We start from the raw sequence: 18,683 nt of genomic DNA, 5'->3' as shown, positions 1-18,683 counted from the left end.
TGAAATTCAGTTTCTTGCTCTCTGAGGAAGGAGGGTCGACAGCCCAATGGGTTAATGCACCTCCTGCAGCCTCCTAAGTGTTGCCTGCAGGCGACACATTCAGTGCTGGTGAGATGCTGATACAGGTTGGCTTGCTATGCAGGGGCCGGTGGTCACCTCACAGCGACTCGACAAGGTGTCCTGTTTGAGTCCCAGTGCAAATATCGTATCAACCATGACCCGTAGATTACACTTTTTCCCCCTTGTATTTTCCCCTCAGTTGGGGCCAGAGAGACAAGCTTTTGTATGGGTGTTCCCAAGGCCAGAGTGCAGAAAACAAAGGTACAACTGTTAGTAGGAATGCAGGTATTGAAGGGGCATTAACTGTTGGCTGATCGCGCAGGGCAATGCATACCTATTTTCAATTAAAAAAAAGAAAAACACATTTTTTAAATGCCCAGGAGGTTCCAGACATTGGATTAGAACTCTGGTCCCCAGCATCACAAGACCAAGCGCTTAGCAGTTGAGCCACTGATGGCTGTGCTCATGAGAGCTGCTTTTGGGCGTATATATCTTTCTTCTGCACGTCCCTGTGAGCATACCCATTTGCATTGTGAAATATGTTCACTGGAGAAAATGAGGATAGAACATCTGGCTCCCCGCTCCCCGCTCCCCGCTCCACCAAATACCAGCTAACTGCAGTGGCCTAGAGGTTAAGTGCTTGCCTTACAGCGCTGGGGGCCTGGGTTCGAGTCCTGCTTTCGGCACATAAACGCAATAGTGGGTGCCCACTCTCCTTCTAAAAGGTTCAGTGGGTATGAAAAGAGTTCCTTGGTAAAGGGAGAGTGGAAGAAAGCGAGAGGTGGGACTGAGGAAGTGCAGGGTAAAGGAGGAGGCGGGGCAGGCTAAAAGGGGAGGTAGGGCTGATTGAATGAGTCCCTGTGGAGAGAAGATGGGGCTGGGTGAGTGGGGGTAGGTCTAGGGAGGGTGGCAGAGAGGGGGGACTGTGGAAGTGCAGGGTAAGGAGGAGGAGGGGGAGGTAGAACTGGATGAAAAAAAAAATGTCAGCCCATGCTCTGGTCCCTTTTTCCTTCTCAATGCACCCTTCCCCCCACATTAGGGCCCTCCTACACACCCCCCTCTATAATGCAGGGCCCTCCTCCACCATCACACTATCACTAGGGCCCCCCCTTTATCCTACATCCCCAGGCCTACCTACCCCCACTCACTCAGCCCCACCTCCTCTCCACAAAGACCCGTTCATCCAGCCCTGCCTCCTCCTTCACACTGCACTTCCACAGTCCCGCCTCTCTGCTTTCTTCCACCCTCTACCAGTGAACTCTTTTCATACCCACTGAACCTTCTGCTTTCTTCCACCCTCTACCAGTGAACTCTTTTCATACCCACTGAACCTTTTAGAAGGAGTGCTGGCACCCACTATTCCGTTTATGTGCCAAAAGCAGGATTCGAACCCAGACCCCCAGCGCTGTAACGCAAGCACTTAACCTCTAGGCCACTGCAGTTAGCTGGTATTTGGTGGAGCGGGGGGCCAGATGTTCTGTCCACATTTTCTTCAGTGAACATGTTTCACAATGCAAATGGGTATGCTCACAGGACCATGCAGAAGAATGATAAATACGCCCAAAAGGTGCTCTCAGAAAAACAGCCACCAGAGGCTCAAGCAGGTAAGTGCTTGGTCTTGGAATGCTGGGGGCCTGAGTTCTAATCCAATGTCTGGAATCTCTGGGCATGTTTTTTTAAAAAATTGTAAAAAGTTTTTTTATTGAAAATGGGTATGCATTGCCGGCGCGATCAGCCAACAATTAATGCCCCTTCAATACCTGCATTCCTACTAACAGTTGTGCCTTTTTTTCCTGCACTCTGGCCTTCGTAACACCCATACAAAAGCTTGTCCCTCTGGCCCCAACAGACTGGAAAAAAAGCAGGGGTAAAAGTGTAATCTACAGGTCATGGTGTATTTGATAATTGCACTGGGACTCAAACAGGACACCTTCTCGAGGCGCTGTGAGGCGACCACCGGCCCCTGCATAGCAAGCCAACCTGTATCAGCATCTCACCAGCAGCTGAACGTGTCGCCTGCAGGTTACACATAGGAGGCTGCAGTAGGTCCATTAACCCATTGGGCTGTCGACCCTCCTTCCTCAGAGAGCAGGAAACTGAATTTCCATGTTGCCTTCCTTTGGCACATTAGATCTATCTTTCACCCCAATTCAGAGCATGTGTTGCTTCACGGAGAGCTGATAATCATTGTGAGTTGTGAGCCACTAAAAGCTAAGCAGGTCAGTTAAATCTTTGCCTTTGTCATTGAAGTGTATTGATATGTGCAGGTGAGTCTTCTGTCCTGTGCTACTGTTTGTTTTCTTATTGCTGCTTGGTCATGATTCTTAAATGTAAACACTCTGCTCTCAAAAGTGAAAGCTTTGAAAGACTCTTGATATAACAAGCCTTTCCCACTCTTTGCCCTGGGGGTGAGAGGGCTGCTTTCTGCCTTTAACTTCCTCAATGTTGGGGTGTCTGGCTCCACCACTGACAACCAGGGGTAAATCCTGGAGGGAAACGGGCAGAGGTCTGCGCCCTGCGTCCTCCACGCGTCCCTAACGCTCCCAAACGCGACCACAGCCCTTACGGGCACAGCCCTATGTCCTATGCAGCCCCTCTGGTGCAGCCACCCACACAACTTAGGGTTAGGATCTGTGCTCTTCCATGTAGGCCTGGCCACCTAGGCCCCAGAAAGTGTCACAGCCTGTTTTTGAAACCTTAGTGATGGTGGCCTAGGTGAAGATGATCTTGGTGGAATATTGATGCCTTTTTCCTCCCAGAAGCCACCCCGGGAGCATATTAAAATGAAGGGGTGTGCCTGCTCAGCTGCCCTCTCTTTAACCTCTCTGCCTTAGTGACATTAGTTCTGGGCTCTCCAGGCGAATGTGTCCATCCGGGAGAGAGCTAGGAATAGGACGTCTCTTTCTGCAGGTACAGTGGGGAAGACTCAGAGAGCTGCATGCCTGAGACATCTTTCCTTGTCCCTCGCTCATTGTTGTGTTCCCTAACTTCTAACTCTCTGCCAGGCCAGGCCCTGTTTCTTTTACTGCCAACCCCCCTGACCCCTCGTCTTCGACCGACTTCCCGCTCTATTATGCCTTCTCCTTTTTTGCTCTCTTCTATGGCCCTTTGAAAAGGAATGCAGGCCGAGCTAAGCCTCATGAAGGAAATCTACCAACAAAAGATGCACTCTTCACTTATGGGTTGAGCTGTGAGACGAGTAAGAAGGGCCGAAGGGGTGATTGGGTTGTTCAGCTGGGAGGCACCAGAGGCGTAGCCAGTATTGCCTACCAAATGGGGGCCGAAGCTAATGTAGTTGGGCCCACTGCACTGACAAAAATATCTGTAAATGACCACACAGCGCTGCTGATTGGGTATTTGCAGAATTTGGGTGGGCCTTGCCCCTCAAGCCCTACCCTGCCTCTGCTCTCACCCCCAGGGCAAAGTGTGGGAAAGGCTCGCTGCAGCAAGAGTCTTTCAAATCTTTCACTTTTGAGAACAGAGTGTTTACATTTAAAAATCATGAACAAGCAGCAATAAGAAGGCATGCAGTAACCTAGGACAGGAGACTGCCCTGTGCATATCAATACACCCCAATGAGAAAGGCAAAGATTTAACTGACCTGCTTAGCTATTAGTGGCTCACACATCTCAATGATTATCATCTCTGCGTGAAGCAAAACATCCTCTGAATTGGGGTGAAAGACAGATCTAATGTGCCAAAGGAAGGCAACATTGAAATTCAGTTTCTTGCTCTCTGAGGAAGGAGGGTCGACAGCCCAATGGGTTAATGCACCTCCTGCAGCCTCCTATGTGTTGCCTGCAGGCGACACATTCAGTGCTGGTGAGATGCTGATACAGGTTGGCTTGCTATGCAGGGGCCGGTGGTCACCTCACAGCGACTCGACAAGGTGTCCTGTTTGAGTCCCAGTGCAAATATCGTATCAACCATGACCCGTAGATTACACTTTTTCCCCCTTGTATTTTCCCCTCAGTTGGGGCCAGAGAGACAAGCTTTTGTATGGGTGTTCCCAAGGCCAGAGTGCAGAAAACAAAGGCACAACTGTTAGTAGGAATGCAGGTATTGAAGGGGCATTAACTGTTGGCTGATCGCGCAGGGCAATGCATACCTATTTTCAATTAAAAAAAAAAAAAACACATTTTTTAAATGCCCAGGAGGTTCCAGACATTGGATTAGAACTCTGGTCCCCAGCATCACAAGACCAAGCGCTTAGCAGTTGAGCCACTGATGGCTGTGCTCATGAGAGCTGCTTTTGGGCGTATATATCTTTCTTCTGCACGTCCCTGTGAGCATACCCATTTGCATTGTGAAATATGTTCACTGGAGAAAATGAGGATAGAACATCTGGCTCCCCGCTCCCCGCTCCCCGCTCCACCAAATACCAGCTAACTGCAGTGGCCTAGAGGTTAAGTGCTTGCCTTACAGCGCTGGGGGCCTGGGTTCGAGTCCTGCTTTCGGCACATAAACGCAATAGTGGGTGCCCACTCTCCTTCTAAAAGGTTCAGTGGGTATGAAAAGAGTTCCTTGGTAAAGGGAGAGTGGAAGAAAGCGAGAGGTGGGACTGAGGAAGTGCAGGGTAAAGGAGGAGGCGGGGCAGGCTAAAAGGGGAGGTAGGGCTGATTGAATGAGTCCCTGTGGAGAGAAGATGGGGCTGGGTGAGTGGGGGTAGGTCTAGGGAGGGTGGCAGAGAGGGGGGACTGTGGAAGTGCAGGGTAAGGAGGAGGAGGGGGAGGTAGAACTGGATGAAAAAAAAAATGTCAGCCCATGCTCTGGTCCCTTTTTCCTTCTCAATGCACCCTTCCCCCCACATTAGGGCCCTCCTACACACCCCCCTCTATAATGCAGGGCCCTCCTCCACCATCACACTATCACTAGGGCCCCCCCTTTATCCTACATCCCCAGGCCTACCTACCCCCACTCACTCAGCCCCACCTCCTCTCCACAAAGACCCGTTCATCCAGCCCTGCCTCCTCCTTCACACTGCACTTCCACAGTCCCGCCTCTCTGCTTTCTTCCACCCTCTACCAGTGAACTCTTTTCATACCCACTGAACCTTCTGCTTTCTTCCACCCTCTACCAGTGAACTCTTTTCATACCCACTGAACCTTTTAGAAGGAGTGCTGGCACCCACTATTCCGTTTATGTGCCAAAAGCAGGATTCGAACTCAGACCCCCAGCGCTGTAACGCAAGCACTTAACCTCTAGGCCACTGCAGTTAGCTGGTATTTGGTGGAGCGGGGGGCCAGATGTTCTGTCCACATTTTCTTCAGTGAACATGTTTCACAATGCAAATGGGTATGCTCACAGGACCATGCAGAAGAATGATAAATACGCCCAAAAGGTGCTCTCAGAAAAACAGCCACCAGAGGCTCAAGCAGGTAAGTGCTTGGTCTTGGAATGCTGGGGGCCTGAGTTCTAATCCAATGTCTGGAATCTCTGGGCATGTTTTTTTAAAAAATTGTAAAAAGTTTTTTTATTGAAAATGGGTATGCATTGCCGGCGCGATCAGCCAACAATTAATGCCCCTTCAATACCTGCATTCCTACTAACAGTTGTGCCTTTTTTTCCTGCACTCTGGCCTTCGTAACACCCATACAAAAGCTTGTCCCTCTGGCCCCAACAGACTGGAAAAAAAGCAGGGGTAAAAGTGTAATCTACAGGTCATGGTGTATTTGATAATTGCACTGGGACTCAAACAGGACACCTTCTCGAGGCGCTGTGAGGCGACCACCGGCCCCTGCATAGCAAGCCAACCTGTATCAGCATCTCACCAGCAGCTGAACGTGTCGCCTGCAGGTTACACATAGGAGGCTGCAGTAGGTCCATTAACCCATTGGGCTGTCGACCCTCCTTCCTCAGAGAGCAGGAAACTGAATTTCCATGTTGCCTTCCTTTGGCACATTAGATCTATCTTTCACCCCAATTCAGAGCATGTGTTGCTTCACGGAGAGCTGATAATCATTGTGAGTTGTGAGCCACTAAAAGCTAAGCAGGTCAGTTAAATCTTTGCCTTTGTCATTGAAGTGTATTGATATGTGCAGGTGAGTCTTCTGTCCTGTGCTACTGTTTGTTTTCTTATTGCTGCTTGGTCATGATTCTTAAATGTAAACACTCTGCTCTCAAAAGTGAAAGCTTTGAAAGACTCTTGATATAACAAGCCTTTCCCACTCTTTGCCCTGGGGGTGAGAGGGCTGCTTTCTGCCTTTAACTTCCTCAATGTTGGGGTGTCTGGCTCCACCACTGACAACCAGGGGTAAATCCTGGAGGGAAACGGGCAGAGGTCTGCGCCCTGCGTCCTCCACGCGTCCCTAACGCTCCCAAACGCGACCACAGCCCTTACGGGCACAGCCCTATGTCCTATGCAGCCCCTCTGGTGCAGCCACCCACACAACTTAGGGTTAGGATCTGTGCTCTTCCATGTAGGCCTGGCCACCTAGGCCCCAGAAAGTGTCACAGCCTGTTTTTGAAACCTTAGTGATGGTGGCCTAGGTGAAGATGATCTTGGTGGAATATTGATGCCTTTTTCCTCCCAGAAGCCACCCCGGGAGCATATTAAAATGAAGGGGTGTGCCTGCTCAGCTGCCCTCTCTTTAACCTCTCTGCCTTAGTGACATTAGTTCTGGGCTCTCCAGGCGAATGTGTCCATCCGGGAGAGAGCTAGGAATAGGACGTCTCTTTCTGCAGGTACAGTGGGGAAGACTCAGAGAGCTGCATGCCTGAGACATCTTTCCTTGTCCCTCGCTCATTGTTGTGTTCCCTAACTTCTAACTCTCTGCCAGGCCAGGCCCTGTTTCTTTTACTGCCAACCCCCCTGACCCCTCGTCTTCGACCGACTTCCCGCTCTATTATGCCTTCTCCTTTTTTGCTCTCTTCTATGGCCCTTTGAAAAGGAATGCAGGCCGAGCTAAGCCTCATGAAGGAAATCTACCAACAAAAGATGCACTCTTCACTTATGGGTTGAGCTGTGAGACGAGTAAGAAGGGCCGAAGGGGTGATTGGGTTGTTCAGCTGGGAGGCACCAGAGGCGTAGCCAGTATTGCCTACCAAATGGGGGCCGAAGCTAATGTAGTTGGGCCCACTGCACTGACAAAAATATCTGTAAATGACCACACAGCGCTGCTGATTGGGTATTTGCAGAATTTGGGTGGGCCTTGCCCCTCAAGCCCTACCCTGCCTCTGCTCTCACCCCCAGGGCAAAGTGTGGGAAAGGCTCGCTGCAGCAAGAGTCTTTCAAATCTTTCACTTTTGAGAACAGAGTGTTTACATTTAAAAATCATGAACAAGCAGCAATAAGAAGGCATGCAGTAACCTAGGACAGGAGACTGCCCTGTGCATATCAATACACCCCAATGAGAAAGGCAAAGATTTAACTGACCTGCTTAGCTATTAGTGGCTCACACATCTCAATGATTATCATCTCTGCGTGAAGCAAAACATCCTCTGAATTGGGGTGAAAGACAGATCTAATGTGCCAAAGGAAGGCAACATTGAAATTCAGTTTCTTGCTCTCTGAGGAAGGAGGGTCGACAGCCCAATGGGTTAATGCACCTCCTGCAGCCTCCTATGTGTTGCCTGCAGGCGACACATTCAGTGCTGGTGAGATGCTGATACAGGTTGGCTTGCTATGCAGGGGCCGGTGGTCACCTCACAGCGACTCGACAAGGTGTCCTGTTTGAGTCCCAGTGCAAATATCGTATCAACCATGACCCGTAGATTACACTTTTTCCCCCTTGTATTTTCCCCTCAGTTGGGGCCAGAGAGACAAGCTTTTGTATGGGTGTTCCCAAGGCCAGAGTGCAGAAAACAAAGGCACAACTGTTAGTAGGAATGCAGGTATTGAAGGGGCATTAACTGTTGGCTGATCGCGCAGGGCAATGCATACCTATTTTCAATTAAAAAAAAAAAAAACACATTTTTTAAATGCCCAGGAGGTTCCAGACATTGGATTAGAACTCTGGTCCCCAGCATCACAAGACCAAGCGCTTAGCAGTTGAGCCACTGATGGCTGTGCTCATGAGAGCTGCTTTTGGGCGTATATATCTTTCTTCTGCACGTCCCTGTGAGCATACCCATTTGCATTGTGAAATATGTTCACTGGAGAAAATGAGGATAGAACATCTGGCTCCCCGCTCCCCGCTCCCCGCTCCACCAAATACCAGCTAACTGCAGTGGCCTAGAGGTTAAGTGCTTGCCTTACAGCGCTGGGGGCCTGGGTTCGAGTCCTGCTTTCGGCACATAAACGCAATAGTGGGTGCCCACTCTCCTTCTAAAAGGTTCAGTGGGTATGAAAAGAGTTCCTTGGTAAAGGGAGAGTGGAAGAAAGCGAGAGGTGGGACTGAGGAAGTGCAGGGTAAAGGAGGAGGCGGGGCAGGCTAAAAGGGGAGGTAGGGCTGATTGAATGAGTCCCTGTGGAGAGAAGATGGGGCTGGGTGAGTGGGGGTAGGTCTAGGGAGGGTGGCAGAGAGGGGGGACTGTGGAAGTGCAGGGTAAGGAGGAGGAGGGGGAGGTAGAACTGGATGAAAAAAAAAATGTCAGCCCATGCTCTGGTCCCTTTTTCCTTCTCAATGCACCCTTCCCCCCACATTAGGGCCCTCCTACACACCCCCCTCTATAATGCAGGGCCCTCCTCCACCATCACACTATCACTAGGGCCCCCCCTTTATCCTACATCCTAGGGCCCCCCCTTTATCCTACATCCCCAGGCCTACCTACCCCCACTCACTCAGCCCCACCTCCTCTCCACAAAGACCCGTTCATCCAGCCCTACCTCCCCCACCTCCTCCTTCACCCTGCACTTCCACAGTCCCGCCGCTCTGCTTTCTTCCACCCTCTACCAGTGAACTCTTTTCATACCCACTGAACCTTCTGCTTTCTTCCACCCTCTACCAGTGAACTCTTTTCATACCCACTGAACCTTTTAGAAGGAGTGCTGGCACCCACTATTCCGTTTATGTGCCAAAAGCAGGATTCGAACCCAGACCCCCAGCGCTGTAACGCAAGCACTTAACCTCTAGGCCACTGCAGTTAGCTGGTATTTGGTGGAGCGGGGGGCCAGATGTTCTGTCCACATTTTCTTCAGTGAACATGTTTCACAATGCAAATGGGTATGCTCACAGGACCATGCAGAAGAATGATAAATACGCCCAAAAGGTGCTCTCAGAAAAACAGCCACCAGAGGCTCAAGCAGGTAAGTGCTTGGTCTTGGAATGCTGGGGGCCTGAGTTCTAATCCAATGTCTGGAATCTCTGGGCATGTTTTTTTAAAAAATTGTAAAAAGTTTTTTTATTGAAAATGGGTATGCATTGCCGGCGCGATCAGCCAACAATTAATGCCCCTTCAATACCTGCATTCCTACTAACAGTTGTGCCTTTTTTTCCTGCACTCTGGCCTTCGTAACACCCATACAAAAGCTTGTCCCTCTGGCCCCAACAGACTGGAAAAAAAGCAGGGGTAAAAGTGTAATCTACAGGTCATGGTGTATTTGATAATTGCACTGGGACTCAAACAGGACACCTTCTCGAGGCGCTGTGAGGCGACCACCGGCCCCTGCATAGCAAGCCAACCTGTATCAGCATCTCACCAGCAGCTGAACGTGTCGCCTGCAGGTTACACATAGGAGGCTGCAGTAGGTCCATTAACCCATTGGGCTGTCGACCCTCCTTCCTCAGAGAGCAGGAAACTGAATTTCCATGTTGCCTTCCTTTGGCACATTAGATCTATCTTTCACCCCAATTCAGAGCATGTGTTGCTTCACGGAGAGCTGATAATCATTGTGAGTTGTGAGCCACTAAAAGCTAAGCAGGTCAGTTAAATCTTTGCCTTTGTCATTGAAGTGTATTGATATGTGCAGGTGAGTCTTCTGTCCTGTGCTACTGTTTGTTTTCTTATTGCTGCTTGGTCATGATTCTTAAATGTAAACACTCTGCTCTCAAAAGTGAAAGCTTTGAAAGACTCTTGATATAACAAGCCTTTCCCACTCTTTGCCCTGGGGGTGAGAGGGCTGCTTTCTGCCTTTAACTTCCTCAATGTTGGGGTGTCTGGCTCCACCACTGACAACCAGGGGTAAATCCTGGAGGGAAACGGGCAGAGGTCTGCGCCCTGCGTCCTCCACGCGTCCCTAACGCTCCCAAACGCGACCACAGCCCTTACGGGCACAGCCCTATGTCCTATGCAGCCCCTCTGGTGCAGCCACCCACACAACTTAGGGTTAGGATCTGTGCTCTTCCATGTAGGCCTGGCCACCTAGGCCCCAGAAAGTGTCACAGCCTGTTTTTGAAACCTTAGTGATGGTGGCCTAGGTGAAGATGATCTTGGTGGAATATTGATGCCTTTTTCCTCCCAGAAGCCACCCCGGGAGCATATTAAAATGAAGGGGTGTGCCTGCTCAGCTGCCCTCTCTTTAACCTCTCTGCCTTAGTGACATTAGTTCTGGGCTCTCCAGGCGAATGTGTCCATCCGGGAGAGAGCTAGGAATAGGACGTCTCTTTCTGCAGGTACAGTGGGGAAGACTCAGAGAGCTGCATGCCTGAGACATCTTTCCTTGTCCCTCGCTCATTGTTGTGTTCCCTAACTTCTAACTCTCTGCCAGGCCAGGCCCTGTTTCTTTTACTGCCAACCCCCCTGACCCCTCGTCTTCGACCGACTTCCCGCTCTATTATGCCTTCTCCTTTTTTGCTCTCTTCTATGGCCCTTTGAAAAGGAATGCAGGCCGAGCTAAGCCTCATGAAGGAAATCTACCAACAAAAGATGCACTCTTCACTTATGGGTTGAGCTGTGAGACGAGTAAGAAGGGCCGAAGGGGTGATTGGGTTGTTCAGCTGGGAGGCACCAGAGGCGTAGCCAGTATTGCCTACCAAATGGGGGCCGAAGCTAATGTAGTTGGGCCCACTGCACTGACAAAAATATCTGTAAATGACCACACAGCGCTGCTGATTGGGTATTTGCAGAATTTGGGTGGGCCTTGCCCCTCAAGCCCTACCCTGCCTCTGCTCTCACCCCCAGGGCAAAGTGTGGGAAAGGCTCGCTGCAGCAAGAGTCTTTCAAATCTTTCACTTTTGAGAACAGAGTGTTTACATTTAAAAATCATGAACAAGCAGCAATAAGAAGGCATGCAGTAACCTAGGACAGGAGACTGCCCTGTGCATATCAATACACCCCAATGAGAAAGGCAAAGATTTAACTGACCTGCTTAGCTATTAGTGGCTCACACATCTCAATGATTATCATCTCTGCGTGAAGCAAAACATCCTCTGAATTGGGGTGAAAGACAGATCTAATGTGCCAAAGGAAGGCAACATTGAAATTCAGTTTCTTGCTCTCTGAGGAAGGAGGGTCGACAGCCCAATGGGTTAATGCACCTCCTGCAGCCTCCTATGTGTTGCCTGCAGGCGACACATTCAGTGCTGGTGAGATGCTGATACAGGTTGGCTTGCTATGCAGGGGCCGGTGGTCACCTCACAGCGACTCGACAAGGTGTCCTGTTTGAGTCCCAGTGCAAATATCGTATCAACCATGACCCGTAGATTACACTTTTTCCCCCTTGTATTTTCCCCTCAGTTGGGGCCAGAGAGACAAGCTTTTGTATGGGTGTTCCCAAGGCCAGAGTGCAGAAAACAAAGGCACAACTGTTAGTAGGAATGCAGGTATTGAAGGGGCATTAACTGTTGGCTGATCGCGCAGGGCAATGCATACCTATTTTCAATTAAAAAAAAAAAAAACACATTTTTTAAATGCCCAGGAGGTTCCAGACATTGGATTAGAACTCTGGTCCCCAGCATCACAAGACCAAGCGCTTAGCAGTTGAGCCACTGATGGCTGTGCTCATGAGAGCTGCTTTTGGGCGTATATATCTTTCTTCTGCACGTCCCTGTGAGCATACCCATTTGCATTGTGAAATATGTTCACTGGAGAAAATGAGGATAGAACATCTGGCTCCCCGCTCCCCGCTCCCCGCTCCACCAAATACCAGCTAACTGCAGTGGCCTAGAGGTTAAGTGCTTGCCTTACAGCGCTGGGGGCCTGGGTTCGAGTCCTGCTTTCGGCACATAAACGCAATAGTGGGTGCCCACTCTCCTTCTAAAAGGTTCAGTGGGTATGAAAAGAGTTCCTTGGTAAAGGGAGAGTGGAAGAAAGCGAGAGGTGGGACTGAGGAAGTGCAGGGTAAAGGAGGAGGCGGGGCAGGCTAAAAGGGGAGGTAGGGCTGATTGAATGAGTCCCTGTGGAGAGAAGATGGGGCTGGGTGAGTGGGGGTAGGTCTAGGGAGGGTGGCAGAGAGGGGGGACTGTGGAAGTGCAGGGTAAGGAGGAGGAGGGGGAGGTAGAACTGGATGAAAAAAAAAATGTCAGCCCATGCTCTGGTCCCTTTTTCCTTCTCAATGCACCCTTCCCCCCACATTAGGGCCCTCCTACACACCCCCCTCTATAATGCAGGGCCCTCCTCCACCATCACACTATCACTAGGGCCCCCCCTTTATCCTACATCCCCAGGCCTACCTACCCCCACTCACTCAGCCCCACCTCCTCTCCACAAAGACCCGTTCATCCAGCCCTGCCTCCTCCTTCACACTGCACTTCCACAGTCCCGCCTCTCTGCTTTCTTCCACCCTCTACCAGTGAACTCTTTTCATACCCACTGAACCTTCTGCTTTCTTCCACCCTCTACCAGTGAACTCTTTTCATACCCACTGAACCTTTTAGAAGGAGTGCTGGCACCCACTATTCCGTTTATGTGCCAAAAGCAGGATTCGAACCCAGACCCCCAGCGCTGTAACGCAAGCACTTAACCTCTAGGCCACTGCAGTTAGCTGGTATTTGGTGGAGCGGGGGGCCAGATGTTCTGTCCACATTTTCTTCAGTGAACATGTTTCACAATGCAAATGGGTATGCTCACAGGACCATGCAGAAGAATGATAAATACGCCCAAAAGGTGCTCTCAGAAAAACAGCCACCAGAGGCTCAAGCAGGTAAGTGCTTGGTCTTGGAATGCTGGGGGCCTGAGTTCTAATCCAATGTCTGGAATCTCTGGGCATGTTTTTTTAAAAAATTGTAAAAAGTTTTTTTATTGAAAATGGGTATGCATTGCCGGCGCGATCAGCCAACAATTAATGCCCCTTCAATACCTGCATTCCTACTAACAGTTGTGCCTTTTTTTCCTGCACTCTGGCCTTCGTAACACCCATACAAAAGCTTGTCCCTCTGGCCCCAACAGACTGGAAAAAAAGCAGGGGTAAAAGTGTAATCTACAGGTCATGGTGTATTTGATAATTGCACTGGGACTCAAACAGGACACCTTCTCGAGGCGCTGTGAGGCGACCACCGGCCCCTGCATAGCAAGCCAACCTGTATCAGCATCTCACCAGCAGCTGAACGTGTCGCCTGCAGGTTACACATAGGAGGCTGCAGTAGGTCCATTAACCCATTGGGCTGTCGACCCTCCTTCCTCAGAGAGCAGGAAACTGAATTTCCATGTTGCCTTCCTTTGGCACATTAGATCTATCTTTCACCCCAATTCAGAGCATGTGTTGCTTCACGGAGAGCTGATAATCATTGTGAGTTGTGAGCCACTAAAAGCTAAGCAGGTCAGTTAAATCTTTGCCTTTGTCATTGAAGTGTATTGATATGTGCAGGTGAGTCTTCTGTCCTGTGCTACTGTTTGTTTTCTTATTGCTGCTTGGTCATGATTCTTAAATGTAAACACTCTGCTCTCAAAAGTGAAAGCTTTGAAAGACTCTTGATATAACAAGCCTTTCCCACTCTTTGCCCTGGGGGTGAGAGGGCTGCTTTCTGCCTTTAACTTCCTCAATGTTGGGGTGTCTGGCTCCACCACTGACAACCAGGGGTAAATCCTGGAGGGAAACGGGCAGAGGTCTGCGCCCTGCGTCCTCCACGCGTCCCTAACGCTCCCAAACGCGACCACAGCCCTTACGGGCACAGCCCTATGTCCTATGCAGCCCCTCTGGTGCAGCCACCCACACAACTTAGGGTTAGGATCTGTGCTCTTCCATGTAGGCCTGGCCACCTAGGCCCCAGAAAGTGTCACAGCCTGTTTTTGAAACCTTAGTGATGGTGGCCTAGGTGAAGATGATCTTGGTGGAATATTGATGCCTTTTTCCTCCCAGAAGCCACCCCGGGAGCATATTAAAATGAAGGGGTGTGCCTGCTCAGCTGCCCTCTCTTTAACCTCTCTGCCTTAGTGACATTAGTTCTGGGCTCTCCAGGCGAATGTGTCCATCCGGGAGAGAGCTAGGAATAGGACGTCTCTTTCTGCAGGTACAGTGGGGAAGACTCAGAGAGCTGCATGCCTGAGACATCTTTCCTTGTCCCTCGCTCATTGTTGTGTTCCCTAACTTCTAACTCTCTGCCAGGCCAGGCCCTGTTTCTTTTACTGCCAACCCCCCTGACCCCTCGTCTTCGACCGACTTCCCGCTCTATTATGCCTTCTCCTTTTTTGCTCTCTTCTATGGCCCTTTGAAAAGGAATGCAGGCCGAGCTAAGCCTCATGAAGGAAATCTACCAACAAAAGATGCACTCTTCACTTATGGGTTGAGCTGTGAGACGAGTAAGAAGGGCCGAAGGGGTGATTGGGTTGTTCAGCTGGGAGGCACCAGAGGCGTAGCCAGTATTGCCTACCAAATGGGGGCCGAAGCTAATGTAGTTGGGCCCACTGCACTGACAAAAATATCTGTAAATGACCACACAGCGCTGCTGATTGGGTATTTGCAGAATTTGGGTGGGCCTTGCCCCTCAAGCCCTACCCTGCCTCTGCTCTCACCCCCAGGGCAAAGTGTGGGAAAGGCTCGCTGCAGCAAGAGTCTTTCAAATCTTTCACTTTTGAGAACAGAGTGTTTACATTTAAAAATCATGAACAAGCAGCAATAAGAAGGCATGCAGTAACCTAGGACAGGAGACTGCCCTGTGCATATCAATACACCCCAATGAGAAAGGCAAAGATTTAACTGACCTGCTTAGCTATTAGTGGCTCACACATCTCAATGATTATCATCTCTGCGTGAAGCAAAACATCCTCTGAATTGGGGTGAAAGACAGATCTAATGTGCCAAAGGAAGGCAACATTGAAATTCAGTTTCTTGCTCTCTGAGGAAGGAGGGTCGACAGCCCAATGGGTTAATGCACCTCCTGCAGCCTCCTATGTGTTGCCTGCAGGCGACACATTCAGTGCTGGTGAGATGCTGATACAGGTTGGCTTGCTATGCAGGGGCCGGTGGTCACCTCACAGCGACTCGACAAGGTGTCCTGTTTGAGTCCCAGTGCAAATATCGTATCAACCATGACCCGTAGATTACACTTTTTCCCCCTTGTATTTTCCCCTCAGTTGGGGCCAGAGAGACAAGCTTTTGTATGGGTGTTCCCAAGGCCAGAGTGCAGAAAACAAAGGCACAACTGTTAGTAGGAATGCAGGTATTGAAGGGGCATTAACTGTTGGCTGATCGCGCAGGGCAATGCATACCTATTTTCAATTAAAAAAAAAAAAAACACATTTTTTAAATGCCCAGGAGGTTCCAGACATTGGATTAGAACTCTGGTCCCCAGCATCACAAGACCAAGCGCTTAGCAGTTGAGCCACTGATGGCTGTGCTCATGAGAGCTGCTTTTGGGCGTATATATCTTTCTTCTGCACGTCCCTGTGAGCATACCCATTTTCATTGTGAAATATGTTCACTGGAGAAAATGAGGATAGAACATCTGGCTCCCCGCTCCCCGCTCCCCGCTCCACCAAATACCAGCTAACTGCAGTGGCCTAGAGGTTAAGTGCTTGCCTTACAGCGCTGGGGGCCTGGGTTCGAGTCCTGCTTTCGGCACATAAACGCAATAGTGGGTGCCCACTCTCCTTCTAAAAGGTTCAGTGGGTATGAAAAGAGTTCCTTGGTAAAGGGAGAGTGGAAGAAAGCGAGAGGTGGGACTGAGGAAGTGCAGGGTAAAGGAGGAGGCGGGGCAGGCTAAAAGGGGAGGTAGGGCTGATTGAATGAGTCCCTGTGGAGAGAAGATGGGGCTGGGTGAGTGGGGGTAGGTCTAGGGAGGGTGGCAGAGAGGGGGGACTGTGGAAGTGCAGGGTAAGGAGGAGGAGGGGGAGGTAGAACTGGATGAAAAAAAAAATGTCAGCCCATGCTCTGGTCCCTTTTTCCTTCTCAATGCACCCTTCCCCCCACATTAGGGCCCTCCTACACACCCCCCTCTATAATGCAGGGCCCTCCTCCACCATCACACTATCACTAGGGCCCCCCCTTTATCCTACATCCCCAGGCCTACCTACCCCCACTCACTCAGCCCCACCTCCTCTCCACAAAGACCCGTTCATCCAGCCCTGCCTCCTCCTTCACACTGCACTTCCACAGTCCCGCCTCTCTGCTTTCTTCCACCCTCTACCAGTGAACTCTTTTCATACCCACTGAACCTTCTGCTTTCTTCCACCCTCTACCAGTGAACTCTTTTCATACCCACTGAACCTTTTAGAAGGAGTGCTGGCACCCACTATTCCGTTTATGTGCCAAAAGCAGGATTCGAACCCAGACCCCCAGCGCTGTAACGCAAGCACTTAACCTCTAGGCCACTGCAGTTAGCTGGTATTTGGTGGAGCGGGGGGCCAGATGTTCTGTCCACATTTTCTTCAGTGAACATGTTTCACAATGCAAATGGGTATGCTCACAGGACCATGCAGAAGAATGATAAATACGCCCAAAAGGTGCTCTCAGAAAAACAGCCACCAGAGGCTCAAGCAGGTAAGTGCTTGGTCTTGGAATGCTGGGGGCCTGAGTTCTAATCCAATGTCTGGAATCTCTGGGCATGTTTTTTTAAAAAATTGTAAAAAGTTTTTTTATTGAAAATGGGTATGCATTGCCGGCGCGATCAGCCAACAATTAATGCCCCTTCAATACCTGCATTCCTACTAACAGTTGTGCCTTTTTTTCCTGCACTCTGGCCTTCGTAACACCCATACAAAAGCTTGTCCCTCTGGCCCCAACAGACTGGAAAAAAAGCAGGGGTAAAAGTGTAATCTACAGGTCATGGTGTATTTGATAATTGCACTGGGACTCAAACAGGACACCTTCTCGAGGCGCTGTGAGGCGACCACCGGCCCCTGCATAGCAAGCCAACCTGTATCAGCATCTCACCAGCAGCTGAACGTGTCGCCTGCAGGTTACACATAGGAGGCTGCAGTAGGTCCATTAACCCATTGGGCTGTCGACCCTCCTTCCTCAGAGAGCAGGAAACTGAATTTCCATGTTGCCTTCCTTTGGCACATTAGATCTATCTTTCACCCCAATTCAGAGCATGTGTTGCTTCACGGAGAGCTGATAATCATTGTGAGTTGTGAGCCACTAAAAGCTAAGCAGGTCAGTTAAATCTTTGCCTTTGTCATTGAAGTGTATTGATATGTGCAGGTGAGTCTTCTGTCCTGTGCTACTGTTTGTTTTCTTATTGCTGCTTGGTCATGATTCTTAAATGTAAACACTCTGCTCTCAAAAGTGAAAGCTTTGAAAGACTCTTGATATAACAAGCCTTTCCCACTCTTTGCCCTGGGGGTGAGAGGGCTGCTTTCTGCCTTTAACTTCCTCAATGTTGGGGTGTCTGGCTCCACCACTGACAACCAGGGGTAAATCCTGGAGGGAAACGGGCAGAGGTCTGCGCCCTGCGTCCTCCACGCGTCCCTAACGCTCCCAAACGCGACCACAGCCCTTACGGGCACAGCCCTATGTCCTATGCAGCCCCTCTGGTGCAGCCACCCACACAACTTAGGGTTAGGATCTGTGCTCTTCCATGTAGGCCTGGCCACCTAGGCCCCAGAAAGTGTCACAGCCTGTTTTTGAAACCTTAGTGATGGTGGCCTAGGTGAAGATGATCTTGGTGGAATATTGATGCCTTTTTCCTCCCAGAAGCCACCCCGGGAGCATATTAAAATGAAGGGGTGTGCCTGCTCAGCTGCCCTCTCTTTAACCTCTCTGCCTTAGTGACATTAGTTCTGGGCTCTCCAGGCGAATGTGTCCATCCGGGAGAGAGCTAGGAATAGGACGTCTCTTTCTGCAGGTACAGTGGGGAAGACTCAGAGAGCTGCATGCCTGAGACATCTTTCCTTGTCCCTCGCTCATTGTTGTGTTCCCTAACTTCTAACTCTCTGCCAGGCCAGGCCCTGTTTCTTTTACTGCCAACCCCCCTGACCCCTCGTCTTCGACCGACTTCCCGCTCTATTATGCCTTCTCCTTTTTTGCTCTCTTCTATGGCCCTTTGAAAAGGAATGCAGGCCGAGCTAAGCCTCATGAAGGAAATCTACCAACAAAAGATGCACTCTTCACTTATGGGTTGAGCTGTGAGACGAGTAAGAAGGGCCGAAGGGGTGATTGGGTTGTTCAGCTGGGAGGCACCAGAGGCGTAGCCAGTATTGCCTACCAAATGGGGGCCGAAGCTAATGTAGTTGGGCCCACTGCACTGACAAAAATATCTGTAAATGACCACACAGCGCTGCTGATTGGGTATTTGCAGAATTTGGGTGGGCCTTGCCCCTCAAGCCCTACCCTGCCTCTGCTCTCACCCCCAGGGCAAAGTGTGGGAAAGGCTCGCTGCAGCAAGAGTCTTTCAAATCTTTCACTTTTGAGAACAGAGTGTTTACAT

This window comes from Ambystoma mexicanum, chromosome 4p, assembly GCF_040938575.1.
Source record: "Ambystoma mexicanum isolate Mex_15411 chromosome 4p, UKY_AmexF1_1, whole genome shotgun sequence".
Taxonomy (NCBI): Eukaryota; Metazoa; Chordata; class Amphibia; order Caudata; family Ambystomatidae; genus Ambystoma; species Ambystoma mexicanum.
This window is presented reverse-complemented; position numbering follows the sequence as displayed.